This window comes from Protopterus annectens, chromosome 7.part1, assembly GCF_019279795.1.
Source record: "Protopterus annectens isolate FY-2018-M chromosome 7.part1, PAN1.0, whole genome shotgun sequence".
Classification (NCBI taxonomy): domain Eukaryota; kingdom Metazoa; phylum Chordata; order Ceratodontiformes; family Protopteridae; genus Protopterus; species Protopterus annectens.
The window spans coordinates 44,277,706-44,299,017 of NC_056740.1; positions in this window are offsets into that span (position 1 = coordinate 44,277,706).

Consider the following 21,312-nt stretch of genomic DNA (forward strand, 5'->3'; position numbering starts at 1 on the left):
CAAGTTACAGGGATAGGTTCGTAGGTTCATAGTTAAGTACTAGCCTAGCTTCCCTTGTGGGTCATTTTAAGCCTAGCTAATTTTTCTTTTGCTACTTGATTTAACCAGTCCCATATAGTGTTAGATTGGCTTTACCCATCACGTGGTTGATAATTATATATCATTCTTAGAAAATGTGGGGGAATTTATACAGAACTTTCACAAGAATAGATTTGGAATTTGTTTTGATGGTCTTCAGGTGGGTAAAAAAGTGAACTTTTTAGATATTATGTTAGAGAGCTTGAATGAAGGTGTGATAAAGATCAAGATGTTTAGGAAATTTGAGCAATGTAATTTTATTTTAGATGGACAAAGTTGTCACCCCACCATACCCTGAAATCTATACCTTTTAATTAATTTTTGTGACTAAAAAGGCTGTGTAGTGACAAAAATGAGTGTTAAAAAAGAAATAAGAAATGCCAGTCAGAATTTTTTAAATAGAGGATATGAAGGAAATATTGTATGTGAAGGTATTAGAAAAGCTTTTGAATGCCAAAAGGATTATGGTCAAAGTGGGAGAAAAGGATTAATAAAGAAGGGGAATATAAATGAAAAGCAGGAACAAATATTTTTTGTAACAAAATATACTTTATTTTCTGAATAGTTGACTAGTCTTATAAGATATTACTGAGATGTCCTGGGGAAATGTAAAAATTTGAATTTCAACAGTAATAATCAACCCAGTATCTCATATAGGAGAAGTAAGAGTGTTGAAGATATGGTAGTCCATGGGAAGTTTATTCTTCCTGAAGTGAAGAAAGGGGAAGAATTAGGGCTAAATGGCACTTTCCCTTGTGTAAAGTGCACGCATTATGAATTTATAGTAAATAATTTCCCAGACATTAATGGAAAGAAGTTTCAAGCGAAGGGTGTTTTTAATTGTACAACTGAGGGAGTGATATAGGGGTTAAGGTGTCTATGTAAGAAATTTTATATAGAGGAAAGTAAAAAAAATATTTCAGTGAGATTGAAGGAACATGTTAGATACATTAAAAAAGGAAAGGTAGAAGTCCTATATTCTTTCATTTCTAATAGTAGCCCGTTTGGTTTATAAGCAACTATTTTGGAAGAGGTGGATAAGGAATATATTGGTACAGGTAATATAAAAATAGATTAAGAATGCAGGAATCAATTGTTATTTTGAAATTTGGCACTCTCGTCCCAAAAGGTCTTAATAAAGAATGTACTTGGAAGTGCTTTTTGTAATGGATTTTTAATTAGTTAATTGTGCAATTGACGTGTATATAAGAGATCTGTGGGAAGATGGAAGCATTTTCTGCAAAGGCTTAATGGCTGAGGCGCTTAAGAGATTTCATTTTTGCAATTTGTTTGTTTTAATAAAGTGCATGTTACAATTGGTTCACTGGTCTCTTGTCTCTTGTGGTTGTGATTGTTTGGAGAGAGATGTGGTGGCCTATATATCATTCTTAGTCTGAATAATTGAGATCATACCACAGATAATATGAGGGGACCCATGCATGGGGTAAAGCATATAGAAGCTGCTACTTTCTATTAGCAGATCAGGGGGCAGTCCTGGGGCAAATTTTCTTTTTCCCATTAGTAGATCTAAGATGTGCTTTATGTGAATGGGGAGTCTGTTCCAGAGCAGTAGTATTATCTGCAAGACAAACATATCTCTCCAAACCATCCTGCTGATTTTGCAGAAGAGGTTTAAAATCCTAGACTGAGTATTTCATAGGTTCATAGGTTGGTACTAGGCTATTGGCCCTAGGGCCTATACAAGCCTAGCCATAACAATTCCCTGGCTATTTCTTCCCACACTATTTACTTCCCTGGACCCCTGTCTAGCAGGGTGACTGACATGATCCCTGGGGTGAATTTCCTTTCTCCCATCCAATCATCAAGGTTCCTTTTGAAGAAGGCCAAAGAGGCACTCTGCTTGACATGTCTATTCCAGAGTCTGGTGCGTCTCTGGTTCAGGAAGCTATCCCTCCAGCATGTTTTGTTTATTGTGATGACAAGGTTTAGATCCCTGGAGCATGTGGCTCTGAGGGATTGGGATTTCTTTAAGTGTAGCATGTCCAATGGCTCTGGGTTTGACATAGCCTTGTATGTTAAGAAGAGATCGCCTCTGAGTAGACAATATGTGACAGAGTATAGCTGGAGTTTTTTAAGGCAGTCAGCGTAGGGCATCTGCTTTAGGCCTGTGATTCGTTTAGTGAGGTATTTCTGTGGCCTTTCCAGTTGTTGCAGATGTCTTGAGAGGTGCATACCAAATGGGGCGTTGTATTCTATAATGGGTCTAATGAGGAATGAGTACAGTGGGACAATGACCTCCTTTTTTCTGAATGAAAATCCCTTAGTGACGAGGTGAGCCACATAGAAGTATTTTCTGACTGTTGTGGTGATGTGGTTATCGAAGGTGAGACCACTGTCCACCTGTGTCCCTAAATCTGTTATCACACTTTCGGTGTTTAGCGTATTGCCACCTATGTGGTAATTAATGGGTACATGTTTTCTCCCAAAGGGGATAACTACACATTTCTTGACATTGAGCTTGAGCCCATGGCTCTGGCACCAAGCATCTGTTTCTGTAAGGCCTTTTTGTAGAGTATCCACATCATTTGCGGATTCAATAATAGCTCCCAATTTGCAGGCATCTGCGAACTTTGTTAGCCAGAGTCCCTAATGGGGTTGGCCTGTACTTCAGAGAAGTAGATGCCAAACAAGTGCGGTCCCAGGACTGAACCCTGATGTACCCCACTTGTCACTTGTCTGAAGCTGGATTTGAAGTCAGCTTCTTTTACAGTGTGGGTTCTGTCAGTAAGCCAGTTGGCAACCCATCGAGTGACGTAGGGATTAATGCCCAGCTTAGTAAGTCTATCTATGATTCCAGAGTGGGAGATCATGATGCCTTTAGATTCCTAGACTGAGTATTTCTGATGTCATCTGACTTGCTGATGTGTAGTAAATCCATGGGTCAGAGGATGCCTTGAGGATGAGGTTGATGATCCTTTTTCTGAGTGGGAAACCTACAGGAAATTAATTGCTATGAAATAATGCAACAAGATAATGGTAATAAAGTGGCCCAGATTCTGTATGAAGAAGATGAGAAAATGAAAACTGTGAATCCAGTGGATATCCACTACAAGTCAGTTGTGCAATTTGTCCATTGCAGCTGCTGGTAGCAAAAGGATACCAGGAATCACCCAGTGCTGTCTCAAGAGTATGAAAATAGTTGTGAAGGGATGAGCTAAAGGAAATAATCGATTGTATCTTTCCTGGAAAAGTTTGGCTAGTTTTCTGTTAGTTAGTTTACGTGGTTCCTTAAAGATAACTCAGGCTGAGCTGCATTATAGACTGTGGGATGTGTTCCATAAGGGATGCCAGAGAACATCAGATACAAAGTTTAATGGTCAGAGATTTCTCTGGTGATCTGACAATGGCACTGTTATTGACAATGTAAGTAAAAACTACAGTTTATGTACCATTTTGTACTATTATAGTATTGTTTATCATTATATATTATGCACATATTTTTGTAATTTTATGCAACACGGTTTTGATTAAAAAGGGGCCTTCCTGGCCCAGTACATTTATCTGGCAAAGTAAATAAACAAATGAAAATAAATAAGATGTTACCTTGATAAAAAACATATTAAAACAAAAAATGTTTGACAAGTGGATTTATGCCACCCATTATAAAGCAATTGTAAAAGAACAAGTTAATTTATAAAAGGGAATCTTGAGTATGATAGCCATATAATCATGGAGATGATAATGTTAATCCAAGATAAGGAATACAACTTATAATGTCATTTTTAAGTGACTGTATATATATATATATATATATATATATATATATATATATATATATATATATATGGGTCTACCTGAAAACACTGAACACTGACAACGCCGAGAATGAGATAACCGACACCGGAAGATCGACAGCAGATATGACCGACGATTGAAAATCCCGACGTTGAGAACACTGACATGTTAAGGTAAGTGTGTGATAGTGACGGACATTAGGGTCAGGGTGCAGGTAAGGTAAGTGTGCGATAGTGACAGACTTTAGGGTTAGGGGCGGGTTAAGTGAGTTAGGGTTAGGGCGCGGGTTAGGTGAGTTTGCGATAGTGACTGACCCTAGGGTTAGGGTTTGGGTTAAGGTTAGTGCATAGATAGTTGGGTATGTAAGGTTTAGTGTAGGTTTGTAAGGTTTGTGGTGTGCTTGTGTTGTGTGTGTGTTTTACGGAAAAGGTATTTGTTTTGTTTTGTTGATTGTCGGGTTTGTGATTTGTCTGGCATGTGAAGTTTCGTGTTTTTGAACTTTTGTGGTGTTGGTTATCTCGTTGTCGGTGTTTTTGCGTGTCAGTGTTTTCAGGTAGACCCATATATATATATATTTGTGTGTGTGTGTGTGTGTGTGTGTGTGTGTGTGTGTGTGTGTGTGTGTGTGTGTGCGTGTGGTGTGTGTATATATATATATATATATATATATATATATATATATATATATATATATATATATATATATATATATATATATATATATACACATACATGCATACACGTGTGTGTGTGTTTTTCCTTTTATCTACATGAAACTGAAAAAAGAACAGGAATGTTTCATATGGGTATCCATGCATTTGCAGCAGTGTACCATGTATGTGCAGGTTAGTTATACAATCATGAAACAGAAGCCTTTGTGTAAATATGCATTGTATAGCATCTCCAGTTTCTATGCAATTAACGATTTACTGTCCAGAGCACATTTAGGATACAACATGCGTTCCAGGTAGGTTGGGTTGTTGCAATGCCATTTGCATGGCGATGTGCTGACTGTAATGTGCTTGAACTCCAATGTGAGGTTACTGAGATGCATATATTGAAGTGCTCCTGTTTCTTTCTGCAACAACAGACCTTTTGATTTGTTTAATTTGTTTAAACCTATCAGGTTTGTAATACCATGATGGGAATGGACCTCATTCCTAAGTCAAGATATGATTAAAGATCATGAAATTAGTATTGTTTTAATCTTTTATGATAGCCAAAAGTGCTCTTCGCAACACCTGCAATGTGGCCAGAATTTACTCTCTCTGCAATTCTTGTGGAGTTACATGTGTTGGTAGCAAATCTAAATGCAGCTGTAAATTATTTTCTTTTAATAAATCCATTGTTCTTACTACTATTGTAACCATCTGGGTATATTTCTTCCACGTTGCTCTCATTTCTGCCTGCAAATCCTGGTATTTTATAACTGTATGTCTCTCTGTACATAAGACACTGTAATCACTGGATGCGGAAATGTCAATCAATGCTACTTTTGTCTTCTTTTTATGAACTACTATATCTGGTTTTCCTGCATCTATTTTCTGAGCTGTTAATAATGGGTGATCCCATGTGATATAAACTTTATCATTCTCTATAATGCTTCATGGTTCATGTTTCCAATGCTTCTTAGCTTCTTCAATATTGTATTGTTTGTAAAATACCCAGTGCAACAGTCTTGTCACATTATTATGCCTTTCAGTATACAGTCCTTCTGTCATTAATGTACCACCCAGCAACAAGATGTGCAATTGTTTCCACTTCTGTTTTACAGAACCTGTATTTGTCTGCTTCTCCCAAATGTTCAGTTGAAACCAGCGCATATGTTGTCCACTATCTGGGCTGACAATATTAACCTTTCATTTTTTGGTTTAAATGTAACTCTCCTTAACCATTCCTATGTCACATCCTGATCAACATGAAGTTGTTCCAGGAGTTTTCTGTACTTACCACAAACTTTATGTCTTTTTCAAATTTCTTGAATTCCCATTTGATCCTTTCCTTATATCTTTCTTTTGTGTTTTTGGTAGATTCAGTTGCTGCCTGATTTTTGTCTACCTCTGATATGATTTCCATTCCTGCTTGACACCAATATGTTTCTGCTAAACTAAGCAGGGAAGTCATCTTAGACTTCTTCTTATCATGTAAAAAGTATAATCCAAGGCAGCGAAGAGCAGCAAGAAACAGTGATGAAGCCAAAGGTAATCATGTTTATGCTTGGATCTGGTGAGGTCATCAGCCATACATGCAGTCCCACAATTGCAGATATATAAATGTAATCAGTTTCGAGGTGGCCTGTACCTCCTTCAGAACAAAGGATATCTAATCTCGGTGTATTAATTTTATATATGCTATGATAAGGATGACACACTTTTTATGTTTTTCTGTCCAAATGATAAAATAATTTGTGGGGCCGATCATACCAAAACTGTAAATTGAAACAGGAAGATCAAATTGGTTTATTGCTTGGACTTTGTTCCTAGATGTCAGGGCTATTTTCAGTATTAGTTGTAGTCTTTTGACACATTTTTTACTGAATTTTTTCTCATCTTCATAGGTTCATAGGTAAGTACTAGGCTATCTGCCCAAGAACATTTATAAGCCTAGCCAGAGTGTGTTGGCTTTCGTCACCCCCTTATATAAGTTCCCTGGGCCTCTGATTAGCAGAGCCATTAGTTCCCTGCTCCTCTGTCCAGCAGAGCCACTGCAGTGATCCCCGGGGTAAATTTTCTGTTTCCCATCCACCCGTCAAGGTTTGTCTTGAAGAGTGCTAGTGAGGGGCTCTGCCTGATGTATATTGGAATCTTGTTCCAAAGCATGGGGAGTCTCTTGGTCAGGAATCTATCTCTCCAGCACATCCTATTTATTGTTGTGGTAAGGTTTATATCCCTAGAGCGTGTGGCTCTCAGGGATTTGTTTTTTTTAGGTGGAGCATATCCATCAATTCTGGGTTGGACATGGCCTTGTATGTCAAGCAGAGATCACCTCTGAGTAAGCGGTATGCAACCGAGTACAGCTGGAGTTTCTTTAGTCAGGCTGCATAGGTCATCTGTTTGAGGCCAGTACTCCTCTTGGTGAGGTACTTTTGTGGTCTTTCCAGCTGTTGCAGGTGTCTTGTAAGGTACATCCCAAATGGAGTGTTGTATTCTATAATGGGTCTAATAAGTGATGAGTAGAGAGGCACAATAACTTCCTTTGTTCTGGATGAGAACCCTTTTGAGATTAGGTGGGCCATGTAGAAGGATTTTCTAACCACCTTGGCAATATGATTATCAAAGGAGAGATTGCTATCTACTTGGGTCCCCAGATCCCTTATTACTTTTTCTGTATTTAGGGGACTACCACCTATGTGGTAGTTCGCGGGTACTTTGTTTTTTCCAAAGGGGATGACTATGCACTTTTTGGCATTCAGCTTGAGGCCATGATTTTGATACCAGGTATCCATCTCAGTGAGACCCTTCTGGAGGGTGTTTGTATCAGCTGGAGAATAAATTATGGCCCCTAGTTTGCAGTTGTCTGCGAACTTGGTCAGCCAAAGTTCTCCTGTGCTTGCCTGTTCCTCTGAGAAGAATATACCAAACAGGAGGGGTCCTAGGACTGAGCCCTGGGGGATGCCACTTGTAGCCGGTTTAGAGTCAGACCTAGAGTCTGCAACTCTCACCGTGTGGGTTCTGTCCATGAGCCAATTTGCAACCCATCTCGTGACGTAGGGGTTAATGTTCAGGTTGATGAGTTTGTCTATAATAGCAGAATGGGGAATGGTGTCAAAAGCCTTTGTGAGGTCTAGGTAGGCTGTGTGGAACTCCTTACCCTCATCTAATGCCTTGGTAACTGTCTCAAAGAAGTCCACCAGGTTTAGGAGGCATGATCTGCCCTTAACAAAGCCAAACTGGGTGAGGTCCAAAGTTTGGAGGTTCCCAATGTCTCTGTTAATGAGTTTCATGATGATGCGCTCCATAGCCTTGCAGACCAGGCTAGTCAGGCTTATTGGGCGATAGTTCCTGGGGTCCACTGTGGTGCCACCTTTGTGGAGTTGGATAACTGTTGCTGTGTGCCACTCTATGGGTACGTAGCCTGTAGAGAGGCTTAGTTTGAACAGTGCGTTTAGGTGAGGGGTTAGTTCATTTTGGAGCTCTTGTAAGGCACAGCCTGGGACACCATCCGGTCCCATTGAGGCTGTGTTTCTGGCTTTGGATAGGGCTGTTTTAACCTGTGTGTTGGTGATTGCCAGGGCCTTACATTCTTCTGGTATGGTTATGGGCCCTTTAGGGGGTGAGAGGGGTGTGAAGTTTGCACTGAACCTGTCTGCCAAAATGTTGGCAATATCAGTCGGTTCTGTGTTTTTTGTGCCATTCTGCACCAACTCAGAGCAGATCTGAGAGTTTCTACTTAGGTTCTTGACATAGCTAAAGAACACTTTGAGGTTATCTTTGGAGTCCTTGGCAATTTTTCTTTCGAAGCTAGCCTTGGATGAATTGATGAGGGATCGTAGTTTCTTGCTGATACTGATCAGGGATGTCTTTCCTTCTAGGGATTTTTCTCATATCTGTACTAGTTTCCTCCTTCTATTGTAGAGCCTGTTTATGGCAGGTGTCCACCAGACTGGTTTCCTTTTCTTGGAGGAGTGAGTCTTGGTTTTAATCGGGATAGTATGATCCATGTATTCCTGCAGATGATCATAGAGTGCCTATGTATAAGTTTCAGCACCTTGGGCAGCATTGTCCATTGGCATGGGGGCTGTGAACCTTTCCACCTCAGTCTTAAGCAATGTCAAGTTTGCTTTTGAAAAGTTTTTCACAATGGTTTCCTTGATTGGGGTTGGGAGCAGAATGTTAATATCCAGAGTGACTAGTCTATGGTCTGATCTAACCAGCGAGGGGTTGACGTCAGGTGTGGGACACCGGTCGCCCATGTTGGTGATGACCAGGTCCAATATGTTGTTCCCTCTGGTGGGGGTGTTGACCAGTTGATCTAGGGCACTCGGGTTTATAAATTCTAGGAAGCGTTGGGCAAGGGAGTTAGTACTTGAGTAGTTCTCCCAGTTAATGTTTGGGTAGTTAAAATCACCCAGTATTAGGGTGTTTGGTAGGACCTTCATATTTCCCAGTGTCTCCAGAAATGTGGAGTGGGGGTCCTGCATCATGGTGGGTGATCTGTAGCAAGCTGCAATTTGGATTGCAGTTTTATCCGTTGTTAGTTGCACTTGGATGATCTCTGATGCATCATGCTGTGCCACTAACCTGGAGGTGTGAGTATCCTTGGTGAATACGGATACACCCCCGCCTTTTGTGTTTCAGTCCGGGTTCTGTGGCCGAAAGGTATGGTATGAGTTATAGCCTGGCAGTGCTGGGGGTGATCTCTGGAGCCTTAAACCAGGTTTCTGTTACTGCACAGATATCGATGTTCTCCATACTGAGGAGTGCCTCGAGTGTGTGCATTTTGAGGTTTAGACTTCTGGCATTGAGTAGCATTACCCTCAGTTTTTGTTTACTTGTGCTATTTATGGTGGTGGGTTTGTCTTTTGAGCCTTGCCTAAAAAAGGCACTATGGGGGTGGCAAGAGCCTTTGCCAGTATTCAAAAGCCTAAGGGTGACAGCTGCAAGCCATCTCTTGCGAAGCAACGTGGCTTGTCGAGCATGTCATCCCAGGCAGACACGTACTGGATCCCCTTTGAATGACACCAGAAACTTAGCCAGTTGTTGAAGTTGATCATTTTTTCTTTATTCTTTGGCATCATTCTTGGTGAGGGTAGGATGCTACTTAGGATCAGGGTCATACCTGCCTGGGCTACATGATCAGAGAGCTCTTCCATGTCTCTTTTCATATAGTCCAGGGAGGTACGTCTCAGGTCATTCATGCCAACATGTACAATGACAGAGTCATATTTGTACTTGTTCTGGAGTGACTTGAGTGCTTGTGTTATGTGGCGGATCCTGGCACCTGACAGGCAGCTAATTGTAACCTTCTGCTTGTCCAGCCTAGTTAGTGGGACATCAGTGTGCCTGACTATAGAGTCACCTATCAGTAGTGTGTTGGTTATGTTATTTTGCCTTAAGGGCTGTGATTGCGTGGTACACTGATTATGTGAAGTATGTGTTTCATGGTTGGTGATGGGCTGTGGAGGTTGTTTGGATGTCTGCTTTGGGGGTCTCTGTTGCTTTTGTAGATTTTTATTTAGAGCCTCTGAGCATGTTTTCATGTATGTATGTGTGTTATTTGCCTGTGTTCGTTTGTTAGGTCTATGTGAGATTGGTGGTGTGTTGCAAGTATTACCCTTCTCCTCTTGACAGTCAGTTACAGTCTGGGGTTGAGAGAGCTTTGCCTCCAGTCTGGCTGTATAATTGCATCTCTCGCATATATTAGTGTTTGGTGGTAGGAGAAGAGGCTTGTCTGTGTACATGATGCAGTTGTAACATTGCCTCAAAATGCCCAGATTCACCAGTTGGACTGGAGAGTACATCGGAAACTGCCCTTTGGATATGCCTGAATAGGTAGAGAGAGCTGTTTTTCTGATTGACTGGTGTGGACAAATAGCCTTGTCCTTCTGGAAAGTATAAAAGGGGCTAGTGCTAGGGGTATTTAGTGCCTGTTATGAGTTATAAGTAAGTGCTGGGCTGTAAAATGAATGGTTTGAGTGCTAAAGTTGAAGGTTTGTCTAGTTCCAAGGGAAAAACTGAAGAGTAGACTTTGTGGAGTCAGGAAGAGTTTAACCCTAGCTAACCGGCGCTGCACAGAGCGCAAAACCGTGCAAATGTGGTTTTTATATCAGAAAGATTAAAGAGATAGAAATTAGCCCAAAATGGCCAATAAAACTACAATTTCTGGGCAGAAACCACTCCTACAAGGGCAGGTAGGCTGTTCAGAGCTACCCACTCTCACTGGTGAACAAAGAAACTTCCTTTTTGCCCAAGTAAGGTATGGCCAAACACAGAAGCTTAAACACAGTCCAGGTATCAGCAGGTATCTGAAACTGGATTTTTCTAGCTTAGGAAGGCGGGAAAATATCACAATTTTTGGGTTTTTTTTTGTTTTTTGTTTTTTTTCAAGAAAGCAGTAGAAACAAATGCAAAAACACTTTTATAGTGCAATAATGGCTGTCGCCCTTGAGTAGGAAGCCAGTAACAGTTAAAAATACAATTTACAACAGAAAACAAATTTTAAAGTGCAGGGTACAAATAAAGGCAATTTCAGTGTAAAATGTGCATTCTGAGAAGCAATAAATGCCAGAAAACAAGCATTTAGGCGGAAATAGCAATAAGCAACAAGAAAAACAAAAAAAAATGGTACTTAAACACTCCAAAGTCTCTCCTTTTGTCTCTCTGGCATTGTAGGTCTCTGCAGGAAACCTGGGCAGGATCTGCTGAGCTCATACAAACACAAAAAATGTGCAAATGCGGTTTTTACATCAGAAAGATTAAAGAGATAGAAATTAGCCCAAAATGGCCAATACAACTACAGTTTCTGGGCAGAAACCACTCCTCCAAGGGCAGGTAGGTTGTTCAGTGCTCCCCACTCTCACTGGTTAACAAAGAAACTTCCTTTTTGCCCAAGTAAGGTATGGCCAAACACAGAAGCTTAAACACAGTCCAGGTATCAGCAGGTATCTGAAACTGGACATTTCTAGCTTAGTAAAGCGGGAAAATAGCACATTTTTTTGTTTTTTTGTTTTTTTTTCAAGAAAACAGTAAAAACAAATGCAAAAACACTTTTATAGTGCAGTAATGGCTGTCGCCCTTGAGTAGGAAGCCAGTAACAGTTAAAAATACAATTTACAACAGAAAACAAATTTTAAAGTGCAGGAACAAATAAATGTAATTTAAGTATAAAAATGAGCATTTTGAGAAGCAATAAATGCCAGAAAATGAGCGTTTAGGCGGAAATAGCAATAACCAACAAGAAAAAACAAAAAAACGGTACTTAAACACTTCAAAGTCTCTCCTTTTGTCTCTCTGGCATTGTTGGTCTCTGCAGGACACCTGGGCAGGATCTGCTGAGCTCATACAAACACAAAAAAACGTGCAAATGCGATTTTTACATCAGAAAGATTAAAGAGATAGAAATTAGCCCAAAATGGCTAATAAAACTACAGTTTCTGGGCAGAAACCACTCCTGCAAGGGCAGGTAGGCTGTTCAGAGCTCCCCACTCTCACTGGTGAACAAAGAAACTTCCTTTTTGCCCAAGTAAGGTATGGCCAAACACAGAAGCTTAAACACAGTCCAGGTTTCAGCAGGTATGTGAAACTGGACTTTTCTAGCTTAGTAAGGTGGGTAAATAGCAAGTTTTTTTTCTTTTTTTTTTTTTTTTTCAAGAAAACAGTAGAAACAAATGCAAAAACACTTTTATAGTGCAGTAATGGCTGTCGCACTTGAGTGGGAAGCCAGTAACATTTAAAAATGCAATTTACAACAGAAAATTAATTTTAAAGTGCAGGCACAAATAAATGTAATTTCAGTGTAAAATGAGCGTTCTGAGAAGCAATAAATGCCAGAAAACAAGCGTTTTGGCAGAGATAGAAATAAGCAACAAGAAAAAACAAAAAAATGGTACTTAAACACGCCAAGGTCTTGCTTTTTGTCTCTCTGGCATTGTAGGTCTCTGCAGGACACCTGGGCAGGATCTGCTGAACTTATACAAACACAAAAAACGTGCAAATGCAGTTTTTATATCAGAAAGATTAAAGAAATAGAAAATAGCCCAAAATGGTCAATAAAACTACAGTTCTGGGCAGAAACCACTCCTCCAAGGGAAGGTAGGCTGTTCAGTGCTCCCCACTCTCACTGGTGAACAAAGAAACTTCCTTTTTGCCCAAGTAAGGTATGGCCAAACACAGAAGCTTAAACACAGTCCAGGTATCAGCAGGTATCTGAAACTGGACTTTTCTAGCTTAGTAAGGTGGGAAAATAGCAAGGTTTTTTTTTTTTTTTTTTTTTTTTTTTTTCTTCAAGAAAACAGTAGAAACAAATGCAAAAACACTTTTATAGTGCAGTAATGGCTGTTGCACAGGATTAATTGCAAATATTTATGTACTCTTTCCTGCTTAAATTCCTTTATACCACATTCCTGTCCCAGATAAATATTTTACTGGTGCTGCAGCTTTCCTGCTTTATGTGTTGCTTTTGCACATTCATTAAGACCAAATGACATTTTTATATCATCTGGGAAGGTTTTAACCACTTGCAAAACAACAATGGTGAGAAAGAATAATCCTGGAATCCCTCTATGAATTTTTATTCTTGGGATAATAACTTTTGCTTTGTCATGATTTAATTACAAACTGGTTTGCCACTGTTTCATAGTTACTGTAATGTAATTGATCAGTATAGGACGTATCTTGCATGTCTTTAAGCACTCCTTTATCCATGAATGTGGGATGCTGTCAAATACTTTTTTTAATCTATCCATGACATATTTAAATTCTTCTCCATTTTTACAATTCTTAGGTTCATAGGTTCATAGGTTCATACTAGGCTATCTGCCCAGGGACATTTATAAGCCTAGCCCATAGTTATGTAGCTTTCGCCACCCCTTTAGTTTGAATAAAAACTATGCCTATCATTTTTCTGTGCCTCTGTCAAGCAGTGACACTGAAGTAATCCCTGGGGTATATCTGCAATCTCCCATCCATTGGTCAAGATTCCTCTTGAACAAGGCCAGCGAGGTGCTCTGCCTCACATGTACCGGGATTTTGTTCCACAGCATAGGGAGTCTCTGGGTGATGAATCTGTCCCTCTAGCACGTTCTATTTATAACCGTGTCAAGGTTTAAGTCTCCCGCCCTTGTGGTTCTGAGGGATCTAGATTTTTTGAGGTGAAGCATATTCATCAAATCTGGGTTTGACATGGCCTTATATGTCAGACACAGGTCACCTCTGAGCAAGCGGTATGAGACTGAATAGAGCTGGAGTTCTTTCAGTCGGGCAGCATAAGACATATTTTTGAGACCCTTTATCATTTTGGTGAGGAACTTTTGGGGCCTTTCAAGCTGCATCAGGTGTCTGGTCAGATACATTCCGAACAGGGCATTGTACTCAATCATAGGTCTAATGAGTGATGAGTACAGGGGGACGATGACCTCCCTTGATCTAGATGTGAATCCCTTCATGATCAGGTGGGCGATATAGAAGGTTTTCCTAACTACTTTAGCAACATGAGTGTCAAACAAAAGGCTACTGTCAACTTGGGTCCCCAGATCCCTGATGACTTTTTCTGTGCTCAGTGGATTGCCACCTATATGGTAGCTAGGGGTAACCTTGTTTTTCCCGAAGGGTATGACTATGCATTTTTTGGCGTTTAACTTCAGGCCATGGCTCTGGCACCAGTTATCCATTTCTGTGAGGCCCTTCTGGAGGATATCTGTGTCAGATGTGTTTTCGACTATGGCCCAGTTTGCAGTCATCTGCAAACTTTGTCAGCCATAACCCTCCTGTGTTTGCTTGTACTTCAGAAAAGTAGATGCCAAACAAGAGTGGACCCAGGACTGAGCCCTGTGGGACACCACTTGTGACAGGCTTTGAGTCTGACATGGCTCCAGCAACTCTGACCCTGTGGGTTCTGTCACTTAGCCAGTTTGCAACCCATCTTGTGATGTATGGGTTTACATTCAAGCTGATGAGTTTTTCGATGATACCTGAGTGGGGTATTGTGTCTAAGGCCTTTGCCAGGTCGAGGTAGGCTGTATGGACTGCCTTTCTCTCATCAATGGCCTTGGTGACTGTCTCGAAAAAGTCAACCAAGTTTAAGAGGCAGGATTTGCCTTTGACAAAGCCAAACTGGGTTGGATCCAAAGTCTGCAAGTCCCCTATGTCTTTATTTATGAGTTCCATTATGATCCTCTCCATGGCTTTGCAGATAAGGCTTGTCAAGCTAATGGGGCGATAATTTCCAGGGTCTGTGGAGGCACCGCCCTTATGAAGTGGGACCACAGTCGCCGTGCGCCACTCCTTGGGTACGTATCCTGAGGTGAGGCTAAGATTAAACAGCTGTCCTTACTGTGGGTTTAATTCCTCGTTGAGTTCATGAAGCACACAGCCGGGGACACCATCCGGTCCCATGGATGCTGTGTTTTTTGCCTTAGTGAGGGCAGTTCTCACCTGGGCATTGGAGATGTTTGGGGGGCTACAATCCTCTGGAATAGATATCTCTCCTTTTGGGGGGGAGGGGGGGGAGACCTTTCTTGGTGTTGTCCGGATTTTGGGGCCGGAACGCATGATATGAGGTGAAACCTGTTAGTGCTGGGACTTTATCAACTGTGTCTTTATCAACAAATGATCATTTGTTCCATATGACTTTCTTTCATTACACTTTTGCTCTATTGCCATGATTGAATTTTCTTCTAAGTGACTCTAAACTCTGCATCAGTTCCAGTATATACAGTAAGTATACTGCTGGAAGGTGAGTTATTGGTCTCTCATTCTAAGAAAGACTTGGTTCTTTCTTAAGGAGGACTACTATTTGTCCTGTTGTCAACCAGGTTTGCATATGTTCAGGATGTGCATATAACTAGTTCTTACTCAAGGCTATTTCTTTGTATTGAGACATTAATGATTTTAGCCAGACATTAGGTATAGCACCTGGGCATGGGGTTTTCCATTTAGGAGCTCTTCTTAATTTTCTCTCAATTTCTCTGGCTTTTACTTCATCCCTTTTCATGTACTCTACACAACAGCTCCTTAGTGTTTCTTTTAATTTTTCTATCCTTTCAACATCTTTGCCATGTTTGATGGTGGCTTTATAAATATTTCTCCAAAATGTCTCCATTTCTTCTTTTTTGCTGGCATTTCTATACTTATGCCTTGCTTCCTAGTTCTCTATGAATTTTTTTTTTTTATTTCTTATTTTCTACTTTTCATTTATATTTATTTGCATACATTCTAAGTTGTTCTACCCCGTGCTGATATTTCATCATTGTAAGTGAATTGATGTCTTCCTTTTATTTCTGTTGTGCGTTTGTGTTCAGTGTGTGTTTTTGAAAAGGTAGGCAGTCAAACGTCTAACAGAATTTCTGCTTTTCTTATAGGTTCATAGGTTTATAGGTGGTTACCTGGCCATCTTTCCAACAGCCATTTTAAACCTAGAGGGGCTTACCACAAATTTAGCTAAATATTGCTGACATGCATCAATACCACAAGAAATTTTACTGTTATGATATAGGCTTATACAAATCAAACATTCACAGACTACTCAAGTCCATTCAGGACATAGGTACCAAACCAAGGGTAAGTTTGCAATTTTCCATTTACTAGTCCAGGTTACTCTTGAATAGGGTTAGGGATAAGCTTTGCTTCACATGGGTGAGAAGAGTGTTCCAGGGAAAGAGCAATCCATGAGACACATACCTATTCCTCCAACATGTCTTGTTTATGTCGTAGATGAGGATTAGGTCCTTAGGACAAGTATTTCTGATGGTATTTGTTTTACAGATGTGCAACAAGTCCATAATGTGAGATCAGAGGATGCCTCATAAGCTAGGTATACATCACCAAGCAACAGTCTGTTAGAGACAGAAAATAGGGATAGTGCTTTGAGATGATTCCCATAGGACTTGTTTTTCCTCCCTGTATTCTTTTTGTGAGTAACTTTTGTGGTCTCTGAAGCTGTTTTATAGATTCATAGGTTCCTAGGTAAGTACTAGGCCAGCTGCCATTGTGGGTCATTTTAAGCCTAGCTAATTTCCCTTTTTGTGCTACAAATAACCTATCACATTTGGTTATAGATTGGACTACCCATTCCATGGCCAATAATTATATATTAGAAGTAATGAGAATAACTGGGATCATACCGTAGTTAATTTGAGGGAAACTGTGCATGGGATAAAGCATTTTGGAGCTGCTTCTGTCCCTTAGTAGTACAGTGGCAGTCCTGAAGTAAATTTTCTGTTTCCCATCCATAGATCCAAGTTGCACTAGAATATGGGCAAGGATGAACTTTGATTTTTGTGGTTAGGGTGTCTGTTTCAGATCAATGGCATCCCCTGTGAGATATACCTTTCTCTCCAAACCATTATGCTGATGTTGCAGAACAGATTTTGATCTGTAGACCAAGTATTTCTAATTACATTTAACTTGTTTATGCACAGTAAATCCATCAATACTGAGTCGCGGGATGCCTTGTTTGCCTGACACAAGTCATCTCTTAGCAAAGTTTTGAGTCAAACCATATTGGACAAGTTATTTAGGCCTTGTATCCTTCTAGGAAGGTATCTCTGTGGGCACTCCAGTTGATACATGTGTCTTGACAGATACATGACAAAGGGGGCATTATATTCAATAACTGGCCTCATTAGATCTGAATGGGGGGGGGGCATTGATATCCCTAGATCTGGACACAATCCCTTTGTTTATAAGCTGTGCAAAACAGAATTACTTTCCTGCAATAATGGACATGTGTTGGTCAAAGGTTAGGTTACTGACTCTCCACATAAATTTCCACATGCCAAAGAACTGGGTCAACTCTTAGGGATATAAAACTCTTAGGGGCATATTGTCAATGTGGTAGAGCCCTGAGGTAGATGATTTCTGAAAGTATACAATAATACATTTTTTTGTCATTTAGTTTCAGTCTATCATTTTGACACCAGTTATTCATTTGTGATAAACCATCCTGCAGGATGGCTGTCATCTGAGGTTTGATGGCTGCTAACAACTTGTAGGTATCTGCAAACATAGTCAGCCAGATTTCGTTGGTATTGGCTTTTTCTTCAGAAAAGTAGAAATCCAAACATGAGAGGTCCCAGCACAGAACCCTGGAGGACTCCACAGGTGACCTGTCTTCTTATGGAGGTAACCTTCCTTATTTCGATTTTCTGCTTCTTATCTATCAGCCAGTGTGCAACCCAGTGAGTGGCATAATGGTTTATTACAGCTTATTTAGCTTTTCTGCTATGACTGAGTGGGGAATTGTGTCAACAGCTTTGACCAGGTTATGGTATGCAGTGTGAGCTGTTTTACTTTCATCCATTGCTTTGGTGATCTTTGCAAAAAAAATACACCAGACTGAGTAAGCATGACCTGCCCTTGACAAATCCAAACTGATACAGATCAAGTGTTTGGAGATTCCCTATGTCCTGATTGTGTAGTTCCATGATACGTCTGTTCATGACTTTGAATATGAGGCTGGTCAGACGTATGGGGTGTATAATTACATGGGTCTGTGAAAGGTTCTCCCTTATGAAGGTGAATGACTATAGGTGTTCTCCATTTACTTTGTACAAAACCTGTATAGAGGCTGAGATTGAGCAGTATTGTTAGGGGGTGTGGTTAAATCATGCTTCATGTTATTTAAGATGCATTGAGGGATATTGTTAAGACCTATAAATGCAGTATTTTTAGCTTTTGATTACACTTTTTTGGACTTAGTCTTGTGTGATATCTAGAGACAATCCAGTTTCAGGTATATCTTGTGGGACAAAAAGAAGGAAAAGAGGAGTAGAGATAAACTTATTGGGCAGCCAGTCCACTATATCTTCAGCCTCAGTGTAGGTAACATTGTTCCCAATCAGCTCAGGACATTGTTGTGTTGTGCTTTTCAGATTACAAACATAACTAAAAAATGCCTGGTGATTCTCTTTGGCGTATGTAGCTATTTTAGCATGAAACTTGGTTATGGTGGATTTTATTAAGCTCCTGAGTTGTTTATTTCATTGACAAGGGCTCTAACATTCTAGGAATAACTCCTATTACATTTGGTTAAAATCTGTTTCCTTTATTATAACCCTTCTTGATATTATGGTTCCACTGTGTAGGTATGTTTCTAGGGTTTACCCTGCACTTACTCCTACAGGGTACAGCTGCATCTATACAGCTATTTATATGTTGGTATAGTGTGGTGGTGTACTTTTCTGTGTATTCGGTTATTTATATGTTTGGTGGAGATTTCAAGCTTACCAATATATCACTTAGGCATAGGTAGTTTGCTTTGAAGAAATTCTTAAAGGTGCCTTGGGTAGAAGGGATCTCTAATTTCATTTTTATTTTGAAGGAGAGCAGTGGTGTAGATTTCCCAGTCTATATTACCACCTAGGAATATAGCATTAGATTTAATACAAAGTGATTCTATTTGTTGTAGCTAGGCATTGTGGCTTTCTTGTGTCATAGAGGGAATTCTATAGCTAGCTAATATACGGGACAGGACCTTTCTGATGGCTATTTGGACATGAAGAAGATCTAGAAGCTCTAGTGCATCATGCTGCTTTACCAGCCTTGATGTAAGTCTCCTCTGAATGTAGATTGTGACACCTCTACCTTTTTTACCCCTGCATAGCAGCTGCTCTAAACATTTGGAAGGTGTTACAGGCCTATACAGCTGGAGTTCTTTCCAATATTTTAAACCATATTTCAATCTCTACAAAGATGTCAATGTCCTCCAGGGTGAGAAGGGCTTGTAGGGAGTGGAGTTTCTTGTTTAGGCTCATAGTACTGATCAGTAACACCTTCATATTTCCCTTTGCTTGTTTTATTATGTTAGTAGGTTTATCAGGTTGGCATTGCCTAAAACAGGCACTATGGGGGTGAACAATTTATTTGCCAGTAAACATAACTCAAGAGAGGACAGATGCAGGCCATCCCTGGTGAAGCATCATGGTCTATCAAACCTATCCCCCCAGGCTGACAAATACTGGACCCCCTTTAAATGATACTAAAAACAAAGCTAATTATTGAAGTTGTTTTTTTTTGCTCATATAGCTGCACCATCCTTGGAGAACATAGAATGCTGCTCAGTGCTAGACTCATACCTGCCTTGGACACATAGTCTGAAAGCTCCATCATGTATCTCTTCATACAGTCCAAGGAGGTACTCCTCAAGTCCTTGACTTTGGCATGAACAATGACACAGTCATACTGGTACTTGTTGTTCTAGGACTTGAATACATGCATGATTTGTCACATCCTGGCACTAGACAAGTAACTGGCTATCACTCTTTTCCTGTTCAGCCTGGTAAGAGGCACATCTGTGTGGCTTACAATGAAGTCACGTATAAAATAAATGTTTGGTTGGGTCTATGTCTGTCTTACTGGCTAAGCATCTTTGACTTTGGGACTCACACTGTTATGTGAGGAGGTAGGCTTACCTGGCTGAGTGTGCTTTGTGCCTGTGTTGTATTTCAGAGGTCTTTGAGGTTTAGGCAAGTTATTCTTTAGAATCTCAACATATGATGGATTATGTGCTGTGATGGCCTTGGAGATGTGTAATGTGGTGTGTGTACTACTGACAATTTTGTTGTGTGAGCTTATTGTCTGTCAGATTTTTGCCTCCAAAGATATTATATATGCATATCTCTCACACGGTGTGTTATGCTGTTTCAATAATGGATGATTCTCAGACAGCAAGAGACAATTCTTACACCATCTCAAGATACCCATCTTCAATTATACTGGCTGGATAAGTTGTGAGGAAGTGCTGGTCCATGATGCCAACAGGAATGACTTTGGGGGCAAGAGTAACTATAACTGCTTCAAGTTCAGTTTTTGAATGATGTTGGGTGGACTTGCTACTGAGGTTTTAAGGTTCAGTACAAAACAGCTAGCCTGGAAACCTTCTTCTGCTACCAGCAAGAACCAGTAAACTAATTACAGTAAAAAATACTCACTGATTTGATACTTAAATCAGTGCAAGCAGGATCAGTACAGTGAACATTAAACAATTTTATCAAAGGTCTATTAGCCCAGTGAGTAGTTTCAGGGCAGAGACTTTGCAAAATGATACTTGTATGCTTGTTATCAACAGCCAATAAATGGGGAGACTGAGAGAATTATGTTGTTAAATTATCATAAGGGGGCAGACAACAACAGACACACTGCTTTTAAGAACACAACTACAACAGGGCTGGTAGGAGAGAATAAATTATAGTTGTGTAAAATTTTACCATAATGGCAGATGTCCTTGCCTTTACTGCTGCAGTATTCTCAACAGATGGGATTCCCTGCCATGGAAGCCCAATGTCCAGCCAGTCTACCAAAGCCTATCAATGCTTTAAGGTATGCTGATCATCACCCAAATGCTCCTTGCATAGCATAGTGCATAAAGGTGACATTCAGGTGTACCATATACAGAACTGATTGCCTCAGTAGGAAACATCAGTCCAAGGAACCCAAGAGGTAACCTGTACATCCAGGAAGGCAAAGGACTAGGGGGATGGAGGGAGGGACCAAGTAGCGAAGGAAAGGAAATCTACTGTTATGGTATGATTTTACATAACTGTACTATGTCCTTGCATTCAGTGCTGCAGTATTTTTAACAGATGGGAGAGTGCCAAAAATCAAGAGGAAACTTGAGAGGAGGAAGGGGCAGAAGACTCCCCTAAAAAGCCATGAAGAATGGCACTAGCAAAACCAGCCCTAGCTCTAGAGATACCATCCAACTTGTATTGCTTGGTAAAGGTATGCACAGAAGTCCAGGTAGCTGCTTCAAAAATAGAATTAGTATCTATGACCTTAACAAAATCACCAGAAGAAGCCATTGGTACAGTAGAATGAGCCTTAA